This window comes from Phalacrocorax carbo, chromosome 2 (genome assembly GCF_963921805.1).
Source record: "Phalacrocorax carbo chromosome 2, bPhaCar2.1, whole genome shotgun sequence".
In the NCBI taxonomy this organism is placed as follows: Eukaryota; Metazoa; Chordata; class Aves; order Suliformes; family Phalacrocoracidae; genus Phalacrocorax; species Phalacrocorax carbo.
The window spans coordinates 90,051,571-90,064,030 of NC_087514.1; the positions used below are offsets into that span (position 1 = coordinate 90,051,571).

General features: G+C 44.6%; 1 protein-coding gene across 1 annotated transcript in view; it reads left to right on the plus strand.

Moving 5' to 3' along the window:
- Positions 1-8,973: 8,973 nt before the first annotated feature.
- Positions 8,974-12,460, plus strand: part of CDH6 (cadherin 6) — a 105,791-nt gene continuing 102,304 nt past the window's right edge. The window contains exon 1 of the mRNA XM_064443430.1: positions 8,974-9,184. The gene's annotated coding sequence lies outside the window, so the exon portion shown is untranslated. The remainder of the gene's footprint in view (positions 9,185-12,460) is intronic.

The following is a 12,460-nucleotide window of genomic DNA, read 5'->3' on the forward strand; positions in this document are numbered from 1 at the left end:
AAGAAAAATGCAATGTGGATTTGAAACCTTAGTGTAAGGTGTGTGTTGTAGAATCCAACCCTGATCTAACCCCATAGATCATGGCAGCCATGCAAAGAACATACTTAGAATCATAGAATCATAGAATCATTTAGGTTGGAAAAGACCTCTAAGATCATCAACTCCAACCACCAAACCAACACCACCATGTCTCCTAAACCATGCCCTGAAATGCCATGTCTACACGGTTTTTGAACAGCTCCAGGGCTGGTGACTCCACCACCCCTCTGGGCAGCCTGTGCCATTGCCTGACCACTCTTTCAGTAAAGACATTTTTCCTAATAGCCAATCTAAACCTCCCCAATGCAGCTTGAAGTAATTTCCTCTCATTCTATGGCTAGTAACTTGGGAGAAGAGACCAACATCCACCTCACTACAGCCTCCTTTCAAGTAGTTGTAGAGAGCAATCAGGTCTCCCCTCAGCCTCCTCTTCTCCAGGCTAAACAATCCCAGTTGCCTCAGCTGCTCCTCATAAAACTTGCTCTCCAGATCCTTCAACAGCTTCATTACCCTTCTCTGGACACGCTCCAGCAACTCAATGTCCTTTTTATAGTGAGGGGCCCAAAACTGAACACAGTATTCAAGGTGCGGCCTCACCAGTGCCGAGTACAGGGGCACGGTCACTTCCCTACTCCTGCTGGCCGCACTGTTCCTGATACAAGCCAGGATGCTGCTGGCATTCTTGCCCACCTGGGCACACTGCTGGCTCATGATCAGCCAGCTGTCAGCCAGCACCCCCAGACCTTTCTCTGCCAGGCAGCTCTCCAGCCACTCCTTCCCAAGCCTGTAGCATTGCATGGGGTTGTCGTGACCCAAATGCAGGACCTGGCACTTGGCCTTGTTAAACCTCATACAATTGGCCTTGGCCCATCGATCCAGCCTGTCCAGATCCCTCCACACTGCCTTCCTACCCTTGAGCAGGTATGTGCATGCATGCAAACATATGCGTGTGTGTATATACATGTATGTGTATAGATATGCATGCACCTAAGCATATATGTGCACACGTGCATAAATGTGCCTGTGGGCACATGTGTCCAAATATGTGCACACAAACGTGTAAATATACATACATACCATGTGTGTGCATCTGTAAAGACATTTGCTTTATTCTTTATTGGTGGCTTTTGCAACGTTCATTCCTTTGTTTATGGACATTTCCAACAGATTTACTTCAAGTTACACTTTAATGACTGTAACTGCCTAAGTGTGGTTGCAAATGGCATGCGAGTTCACTCAAAGTCAATTCAGAGACCCTTCATTTGCAGGCCCTAAGAAATGGAAAGTAAAACGCAGCACACTTGGGACTATATGAATCAACAATTGGAGGACATGGGGGAAAGCAAATCACCACTTTTTAGAAAACTACTCAAAATTATCTACTATTCCTTGTGTAGGTGACCTAACCTAAGACAGACAGGTATATGGATCAATAGTCTTATCAGGAAAGATGAAGGTTTGGACTAAATCATAATCCTGAGAAGGAGGAACTGATCAGCGGGGGGAGAAAGAGTGACCTGTGGTTCTCAGCAACACTTATCTGAGAAATGAGAAAATATATGCCTGGGTTGAAATCTTTGGTAGGAACCAGATACGGCAAGCACTGTGAATAACAGGATAAGACACTGGTGTGAGCTAGAGTGGAGTAGAAATCACATCTGGATTTTATCCCCAGATCTAAACCAACCTGCTGTGTGAAGCTTAACTCACTTCATCTCTTCATTTTCCTTTTCAGCATTTGCCTTTCAGCACTATTTAGGTGACAAACCCTCTGGGCCAGGAAGTCTGCAAGTGGATGTGTGCATGTGTGTACTACTGAAAAATACACTGTGATTTTGATGTATTAATTATTTGCAGGACTTTTTTGGTGCTTTTCCTCTTTAGTGCTAGGTGCTGTGCAAGCAGAGGCAGAAAAGACAGTCAATTCTCCAGAGGTTATTAAAATGTAAAGTATGTTCATGTCAGACTCACAAGCAAGTTATTACTGCACAGCGAGTAGCCTACATCAGCTGAAGCATAGTAACTGTTCATGTAGGCACTCTTAGCCAGGAACAAATGGAAGATAATTCTTTTTGGCCAAGTCCACAGTGAACAGGGATTGACAAAGTCGGATTGCATGGTGTTCTCTACCTCTGAGAGTACCCACAGACAATTACTGTGGCTCAGGCAGTGAGGAGGAACTGGTTAAACCATGGTAACTTACACAGAAAGTTTGAGCCCTAAGAGAAGAGAGAGCTGATGGATACAAACAGACAGGGGACTGGCAAGAATGCTAGCTTCACACAAATAAACAATAGATTCCATTGCCAAAGTGGGACATCTTGATAGCAAAAGCAACCCTGCAGAAGAGTTCTGTGGGCTCTGCAATAAATTAAAGGGAGGGTTTTTTTCCCAGAAAATGAAGCATTTTTTGAAAAATACTTATTTTGTAAAATATTCCCAAAGCACCCAAAACTTTGACAGAGCTGGCAAAATGGCATTACCTTCTTATTCTACTGCAATAAGATTTCACGTGGAAAAGAGTAACTTCTACAGATACTGACTAGAGTCCATGACTAACAACTCCTACAAGAGCCACATCAGAGGATCACTGATAACATTTCTTATCAGTTACAGGGAAGTTATCAAGATTCTGATTGTAGCCAAAAGACTTACAGTGAAATTTGGTCGTGAGCTGATTTTATTTCATAATGATTATTCAGCTAGAGGGATAAAATCTGATTTTCCATTTGCTGCTATCCCATGCACGCAGGTATACGTTGGCTCCACAAGTGTGGAGCATCCTAATGCTTGCATCCTAATGATGCAAGGCCATTTAAAGACCATAGTGGTAGTGATGTATTTGATCTCTATGGTGTTTTGAATAGAAGATGCGTCTGTCCTTTCAGGCCTCTTCTATGGCAAGTAGAAGTACTAACTGCTTTTGGGAGTGCTGATTACCGCAATTATAACTTCATGTACCTGTTGAGGCAATGAAACTCCCGAGGTGTTAGCTGCTGTTTACATGTCTTATTTGTTATGCTCCTGTTTTTATGCTTCTGTCAGGAATGATCAGTCAGATATACTAGTACTGCAGAGGTGAAGGACTCCCTTACTGTCATTCTTAACAGCAGAGTTTCCTTGTAGTTTGTATTGAGTGAGGGTGAACCTTGAAGTGCAAAGGTTCAGTTCAGCTAAACATACCTAAACTAGATGTATGTGAAACTTACTTGCCACCCTTTAGCTTGTTATCTTCACAACACAATTCTGTAATTACTGACTCCAGAAGCAACATAACAACAGCTGTTCTTGTGATATTTCAATACCACTGGAATTAGGAGAGGTAAGAAATTCAGAGGTGTATGACAGCTTTGAAAATCTCTTTTTCAGTATGAGTTTAACTCAAAATAAGACTGGTTTTGCCATCCTTAGGCAAAAAACATACATGACTAGACACCAGAGGAAAAATTCGGGGAGGGCCATGATCATCAGAATTATTCAATTCATGAGCAAAAGCTATTTCTTAAAGAAAAATGGTACTGTCTGTAACAGTTCAGGTGGACACAGAGCATCAGAGGAATAGCGAGCATGGTCACTAGCGGAGTTCCACAAGGAATCTTAGGGCTGATACTCCTTAAGGTGTTCATGAATGGCTTAGATGCAGGACTGGAAGGAATACTAATTAAATTTGCTGACGACACAAAACTGGGAGGAGCTGTTGACACTCTCGAGGGTAAAGAGGCCTTGCAGAGAGCTCTAGACATATTAGAGAGCTGGGCAATCACCAACTGTGTGAAGTCCAACAAGGGCAAGAGCCAGATTTTGCACCTGGGCCACGGAAACCCTGGGTGTACATAGAGGCTGGGGAACGAGAGGCTGGAGAGCAGGCCCGTGGAGAGGGATCTGGGGGTTCTGGTTGACGGCAAGTTGAACATGAGCCAACAGTGTGCCCTGGCAGCCAAGAGGGTCAGCCGTGCCCTGGGGTGCATCAAGCACTGCATTGCAGCTTGTCGAGGGAGGGGATTGTCCCGCTCTGCTCTGGTGCGGCCTCACCTCGAGTACTGTGTACAGTTTTGGGTGCCACAGTGTATTAGGGATACAAAGCTACTAGAGAGTGTCCAGAGGAGGGACACGAAGTTGCTGAAGGGTTTAGAGGGGAAACTGTATGAAGAGTGGCTAAAGTCACTTGGCTTGTTCAGCCTGGAGAAGAGGAGACTGAGGGCAGACTTCATTGCTGTCTGCAGCTTCCTCACAAGGGGAGGAGAAGGGGCAGGTGCTGATCTCTTCTCTCTGGTGACCAATGAGAGGACTTGAGGGAATGGCAGGAAGATGGGCCCAAGGAGGGTTAGGTTGGGTATTAGGAAAAGCTTCTTCACCCAGAGGGTGGTGGAGCACTGGAACAGGCTCCCCAGGGAGTCAGTCACAGCGCCAAGACTGAAGATATTCAAGAAGCACTTGGACAACACCCTCATGGATATGGTGTGAATATTGGGGTTGTCCCATGCAGGGACAGGAGTTGGACTTGATGATCTTTGCTTGTCCCTTCCAACTCAGGACATTCTCTGATTCTCTGATTTTATGACAGTTGACTGGAAAACTGAATTTCCAGGATGATTTTAAAATCAATTCTCATCTTGAACTATGACAAGAAGACAGAAGTTCCAGATTGTTAAGAGGAGCTACACCATTAATGAATAAATACAACTGTTTCAAGGAGAAAACAAAAATATTATGACTTATAATATATATTAGAATAATAATATTATTCTAACTATCTTCATTTCCTGACTTTCACTACTGAAATGGGGAAAGACATTCAAGAATCCATGAAACTGCAAGAATTTTCAGTTCCAGGTTCCCTACTTGGGAGGCAGATAAGAGGTTCAGACAGCAAGCTAAGAAAAATGTTTCCACAAAATCAGCAAGCTCTAATGCAAACTTTGCTTCTTTGTTCTTTTGTACCTCTATATGGGGATTTCTTTCACCTTAAAATATCTATGCAATAGGCATAAATGGAGTAGTTCCTCATGTGGCTTATGACGCAACCAATAAAGCTGCCACTTACTTTTCTTCATCGCTGCTAGAAGGGGCTAAAACATAACAAACTCTGGGGGCCTCATTAGAAGAAGGACGTCAACAAAGAACAAAACTATTCAGTGAAGGGGAACAAATACATGATGCAGGGTTGCACGCAATCACTGGGATCCATCTGGCAAACCATCACTCCTCCAGTGGTCCAGCACACCAGGTGTATGAAAAAGAAAAGAAGGGAAAGATGGGAAAGATGGGAAAGTTGTTGGAGCTAACCTGTTTCTTTTGTATTTGCAACAGATCAGCACTAGGAAACCACAAGGGGTCATTTTCAGTGCTATGAGAAGCATGTCTGGCTTGCAGAATGGTAAGTTGCAACATTTTACCTCAGCCCCTTACTAATCCTTGATCACTGTACCTAGATCTACAGCATTGGGTTTAGAGGCTTAGAAGACATGGCATTCAAGCTTGGGAAAGCAAAATTTAAATCAATCTGAATTCTATTAGCAAGAATAAATGAAAAATATGGTGAAAACTATCCAGGAGCTCATTAGTTTCTTGATACTTAATATAAAACTGACACTGAAATTAAAAGGCTATCAATATAAAGCAAACAAAGAAACAAATACACATTTATGCTGTATGTGATTCTCCTGTGGAATTCATTATCACAGAAGGTCAGAAGTGTTAAACTGTGGATTTTTAAAGATCTGGATAGTGACGATGCATAGTGTCCGTAATGATGCGACTCCAATATAATAATTTATTCCACCTCAGAAATTTTGGGATCATCTGATTGCTTACCAGGATCATGTTAACTTTTTCCCTTATGCCACAGCGATGCAAAATTGTAGTTATACTCTTTTTTTGGAATGTTTTCTGTTTCCCTGTCCCTTCCACCACTTCCCCCCACCCCACTCCACCCCCCAAAAAAAAGGTAGAAAAGAGTGAAAAGAGATTCTCTTAGACTGAGGTTTCCTCTTTATAAATTCAGAATCAAGTTCGTCCAGACCTTTGGAAAATAAGCAGGGCTGGGAACACTCTGAAGTGCCTCATTCATGTGAGGAGTTACAAAGTGAGATTTTCAGATTGTTTCATAGACATTGCAGTTTGTAATGAACCATACGTGGCTTTTCACCAGCTTCAGGATTTCTTTCTTGGTCCTTAAATCCAACATAGACATCTTCCATTGTTTGGAAATGGGACTTCTCCTGCACAGCTTAGACAAAAGAATCACATGTTCCTAGCTCATTCTGTATTTTCATTTTGCGCTGATGGCTGAGATTCATGGACATTTTGGTCATAGTCTGAAGGCTTTGGGCATTCCACAGAGACAGAAGTTGCCATTTTGTATCTTTGTGCTGGCTAATTCCGAGCTGTGTCTGCCCAAGGGCAGGAATACTTGCTTCAGAGAAGAACCACCAACAAGATATGTGTGAGACAGTATGTTTTACATGGACTACTGATCACAACTTCCAAATTTTAGATTGGTTCAGGAGCTGAAAAAAAAGAGTTTTATCTCCTTTCCAGTCTTAGCTAGGCTCATAAACATTCAGTCCTTCTTTGAATCTTCTTAAATTCTCCACCTCATGACAGGGCAGTTGATTTCAACCAATGCTGTTCTTGATTAATTTTCACAAGCCTGGCTGAGCCTTTCACTCAGCTAATGTGTCAGGTACAGGACACTTCATGGTCTAATGACCTGATCTAGTCTGGGAATTCTATTATTATTAAAGCTGTCAACAGAACAGGGTTGAGGAGGAAGAGCATCCTCTTGACAATGTCCCTCAAAAATGGAAAAAAGTCTTCTTCACACAGCTATGGACTTAAAATTGTCAACCACAAATTCATATCATTAAAGAGAAGATAAAAAACCTCATGAACATGCTCTGGAGAACACAACAGTCCCTGCACTAACTCTTCCTTTTTGACAAAAATACAGAAGTCCATTTTGGACATAAATAACCCTGTCCCATCTGAAGAAATAATGGGGGGGGGGGGGGAGGGAGGGGGAAGAAGTCTAAAGCACCCTTATTAGAGCTAAACTGAATGAGACACATCCGGGAATGAATAATGCCCAAGGAGACCTCAGGGTCAGAGTGGGCAGTGAATCAGACATTGACAATGCAATACGCAGGGCGAAAGAAAACCTGCAAATGTGGTCTGTCATAAAGGAGAGAGAGACTGTGTCCAGAAGGCTCTTGTGGGAATACTCTGCAAATACTCACTGAGCTCCTGACCTGTCACTGCTGAAAAAAAATAAAAAATAATGAGGGAACTAGAGGAAGTTCAAAGAAGAGCAATCAGAATGATCTGCAGGCTGGAAAAACTCAGCTCTGCAGAAAGACTAAAATGTCTAGGTAAAGGCAGTGGTACCTAAGCGGCTTTTCCAGGTGATTTGCATAGAGTCCACAAAAATATGGAAAGCAGAATCCAGCCTCTTTACACTGCTTTGGCTTTTGTAGGTATCACACAGAGTCCTTAAAAGTCCAATGTTGCACTGAAAAGGGACTCTGCCAACACAGTGGCTGTAGGGAATAGCTTGAAGGCTTCCTTAAGTATCCCAAGACCAGTTTCAGGGATAACTGTGCAGTGGAGATGGTGCTGCAGCACTGTAGAAATTACAGCACAAGCAGCAGGATCGTTACCTGAACTTCTGGTGCTCAGAATATTTAAATTATACTAAAAGCCCTGAAATGGTCCAGAATCAGGAGGACACAAAGGTGGCTTGGAGCCAGCGCAGCCTCATCCTTAAGACATACAGCAAGCAGAAATTGTGAGAGGTGGGTAGGAGGAAGGGAAGAAGGGAAAAAAAAAAAAAAAAAGGAAAAAAAAAAAGATGGTTTAAGATTGACTAGCAGGGGAAAAAAACATCATAAAGGTCATACCTAAGACTGTGGAGGTATGAGAGGCAAATAGCAGAAAGCTTCACTTCTTGCAACATTTGCCATGAATCTTAAGGGGACACCATGCAGCTGCATTGGAGTGGACTCTTGTCAGGTAAATAATAAACTGGCAGGCAATTTTCATCCTGTCATTTAATATTCCGATTAAAACACCTAAAGCCTTATTTCAGGCTAGACTTGGGGAGGGGTGGGGGGCAGGCTGTACAACATGCATGTTTGTGGGGGGTCTCCACGAGTCCCAGGGCAAAAGCCGAGATTTCAGTTCTTTCTGCATTAAGATTAGTCATAGCCTCGTGAGTGGGCAGCCCTCTGGGAGAGGGGGCCCGAGCAAAGGCAGGCACCTGGAAAATCCTCCTCCACTGCTTCTCATTCACATAGAAACCGCCACATGTGATCACCCCCAGGAAGTGTCATCTCCATTAATAATTCACTGAAATTCTTGATTCATCAAGTCCAGGAAGTTCCCGGGAAGTGTGGGAAAAGACCAGTCGGGCATCTCTGGTGGCAAAAGGACTTAAAAACGGCTCCGAGGATGAGAAACCGCAGGGCGCAAACACACCGTTCACAGCAGAGGAGGATGCCTCTCCCTCCTCTTTATCCCCCCCTCCCCTGCTTTTATCCTGCGTTTACTATCACTACCAAGCGATTAGGAGGAAGCTGGCTGCTCTCCACCTCAAGCACGGAGCGGCTCTCACAGGGAAGGGGGGCTCCCCAGCGCAGCCCTCCCGCTCTGCCCTCCCACGGCATTCACTTGCAAATCCCTGCCCGCTCGGAGGAGCCCCCTCCGCGCCCGCGCCCCCTCCGCGCCTCCCCCCCCCCCCGCCCCGTCCCCAGTGCGGCAGCTCCGGCATCCGCAGCGCCAGCGCCAGGGGTGCTTCTGTGTCTCTGCGTGTGCGTGTGCGTGTGTGTGCGCTTGTGTGTGTGTGTGCGCGCCGGCCGGGGAGGCAGGCAGGCAGGGAGGGAGGAGTTTGGCTTCCCTCCCCCCTTTCCCTCCGCCCCCCCTTCTTTTTTTTTTTTTTTTTTTTTTATTAATCAGGAGCACTGAATGGAAACCAATCAGACAGAGAGCCCCCTCGGCTTGGGCTGCCTGCATGCTGGAGTTAAAAAGTGCTGCGGGCCGAGCGGGAGCCCCAGTGAGAGGCGGGGAGGCTGAGCGGCGGGAGAAGGGGCCGGGGAGCCGCGCTGCCGCCGACCCGGGCGAGGCTCGGCCCCGCCGTCCCTGCGTGCCGGTAAGGGGATGCGGCTTTGCACTTCTTTGCGAGCAAGTTTCTGCTGTCACCAGGCAGCTGCCCCCTTCCCTTTTCCTTTTTGCCGTGCTTATTGGGAATGCTAATGAAGGGGGGGGGGGGGGGGCGGGAGGGGGGGGGTTGGGGAGCCAAGCACTTATTTTGCAAAGTTGGAGCTGTCTTGCGGAGGGCTCTGCACCCCACGGCCGCGCCGGGCTCCGCGCCGTGCCCGGCGGCTCGGGAGCGTGGGGGCCGCGTTTGCTGTCGTCTTAAGTCAGGCGAAAGGATGCGGCGTTTTCCTGGGAATTGTTATCGCCCGCAAGACACTTGGGTCGAGGGGAGGTGGTGAGAGCAGGAGGAGGGGCGCGTGCGTTTGGAAGGGAATAATAATAAACAATAATAATAAAAGGAGAAGCGTGATGAATAATTAGAAAATAATAATAATTAAAAAAACCCCAAACTGTCTCGGTTTCTTGCCTGGATGCTGTGAAATGGATACAGGGCAAAACCTCTCGGATCACGAGCAAAATCCGAGGCGAAGTGCAGAGCCGAATGTAGAGCACAGTTGAAATGAGGCTTTTCCTCAGCAAAAAGAAGGGGGCAGAGGGGGCAAATCCGGGGACGTTGCAGGAATTGACAAATGCGAAATCTTTTATTTGTTAAAGGAACGGGCTGGGGAGCGATGAAGGTGGTGGAAGAAAGGGGGTAGGCGTACAGGCATTTTACAGGAGAGAAGTTGGATAATTGGAGAAAGAAAGCGCTGGATTTAGTTATGTTATAAATGTTTCTAAGGAGCTGGTAACATACTTTGCATGTCAGGTAGATTGAACTATTTATATATTCACATGTATATAACACCTACTTGCACACACAGGGAAACCGATACCCGGCATGTATACTATATATATGTGTTCTGATGCAAAAGGTTGAGTCAAGAGATAAGCAATAGCAGCAGAGGTCAGTGGCTGTGGAAAGAAGTCTTGTCACTGCTGCAATAAAATCCATATTTTATGGAGAGTTAAATGCAGTACTTTGTAAGTGCAAGTGGATGGTCACCTAAGAAACTCCTGATGACATTCAAGGATCAAGGAGTTTAATGACCAAAATTACTCCCAGCACAATGGCACAGCTGCTACTTTTATACAAACCTAGAAGATGGGGCATCTTTTTCCTTGTACTTGAGGATGATGTGGGATTTTAAAGTTCTGTTAGCACTGCATGGGAAATTGTGTAGCAAAAATTACTTACAGAGTGTAAGGTCAGTCCTTTCTCCAAAATTACTGTTTTTCTAGTGCAGCTGGAATAGAGAGTACAGTTGTTCCTGTCTATTCAGGAAGCTGCGAGGACAGTACATACATCCTACATGGGTACTTTGTGAGCTATGTGCATGAACATATGCGCAAGGTGAACACTACAATCAAGAGCAAGGAACTTCCATTCCCTTTTGTCATAGGACCGTATGTAATAGCACCCTGCAAATAACATAATTCCAAGGGAATAAAATTGCTTGAACATGCAGACCTTTTTGGTTTTAATCAAAATAGACGTAACTATCCCAGTCAAGACAAAGGCTTATCTCATGTATTTGCTGGGCTGAAATCTCTATTATGCAGTCAGTTCTGTGCGAAAGTGCTTGCATATTATTTAAAGCGTTCCATAAAATTGATTAACATCTGTTCCTGAGCAATATAATGCTATGGGTAATGGTGCATCCTTATTCATTTCTTTTTTTTCTAATTCCTGTTTAAAGGCAATAAGTTCGCATGTCACAGGAGAGTCAGTAGGGCTTGGAGGCTTTTGATCAAGATCAAGTAGATTCCTTTATCGTGGATATATATGGTTTTAAAGGCCTGGCAGCAATGACACAATTGGATAGCTCCTTTAAACAGCCCAAACATGCTAATAAAGACTGCAGGGCTGAATCCGTTTTTCCTCTTCTCTCAGATGTTATCTGACACAGCACCGGTAAATATATACTCTCATATGCTTCTGGCTTTCAGCTGCACCATAATCTTTCTGGACATATTTCTAGTGGCTTGCAGTTGACTTTTGAGCTGGGGAAGGGAGGGGGAAACCAGTCAGTCTTTTCAGAATAACGTAATCAGAGACAGCAATACTTTATTTTTTTTTCCCAGGGAAAATGGCATTGATTCAGTCCTGTTGTAGTTCTCTGCAATTATCCTTCGCAGCCATTTAAGGACCCGGGGTCCCCATGGGGACTTATTAGTCCCTCTAGGTATTTTAGCTTTCACACCAGTTCACGTGTCTTGCATATCTCTACGCCATCACTCCACAGATTACATTTATAGATATGGTCGTTGTTTTCTAACCAAGTTGTTCAGCTAGAAATATGCATCTTAACTTCTGACTCTTCCCTCCCTCCTTCCCTGCCTTGCACAGCTCTCCCATGCAGACTGTAACCTGCCACTTAAGGCAGCCTTCCTTTTCATGAAGTTTGCATTTTGCCATCTGCTGTTTCAATAATATTTAGTTGAGAGACTTCCTTGAAAGCAAAACACACGCGTTAAAAAATGTTGTGGGTTTTTTTTCCTTCCTTTCTGCTGAAGATCTCGAAACTAATTCAAACTTGGTAGGAGTTATGAATGTGCCTGTGCTCCTCACCAGCTGAGACCCTGCCAGAGCACCTTCTTTCTGCAAGCAACCCTCTACTCAAGGGCACACTGGCTTCCTTGGACCAGGATCCTCCCCCCAGTCCTCTATCCCCTCAGGTCTCCTACGTAATTTTTGCTTTGACTGAAGATTTCAGCACACTGATCTGCTGCTTGTTAATAGAGTCCTGCAGTATTTTGAGGTTTGGAAGGAATCACTCTTGGGTTTTCCAGTGGATGCCTGTGCATTGTGTAGTGGTCAAGCACATCTAGGGGGCATCGACATTTATCTGTTGATAAAGGAAATGGTGGTCCCCATCTCTTGCTTAACTGAACTTTTTATCATGTTGTCTGCCCGTTGCTGATTACTTTTAAACTATGTTCCCTTCCTAGTGCAATCTTCTAGCATTATGGCTCAAGATGGGCAGGAAATTGCTTATGGATCTCCTTAGAAATGATGGCTAATTACTAAAATGAAAGGTAGCTGAAATCTATAAAAACGACTGGGTAGAATCCATTGGAAACAGCAGGCCCCACTGTGATGGTGCCTCATCTTGCATAATGGTTGCAATTCCTCTAGTGGCTCTACTGCAATTATACCAGAATAAAGTAGAATTGGTTTTCAGTATCTTTTGATTATCATAAGCGTGCAAGAAATGCCATGGAGGGG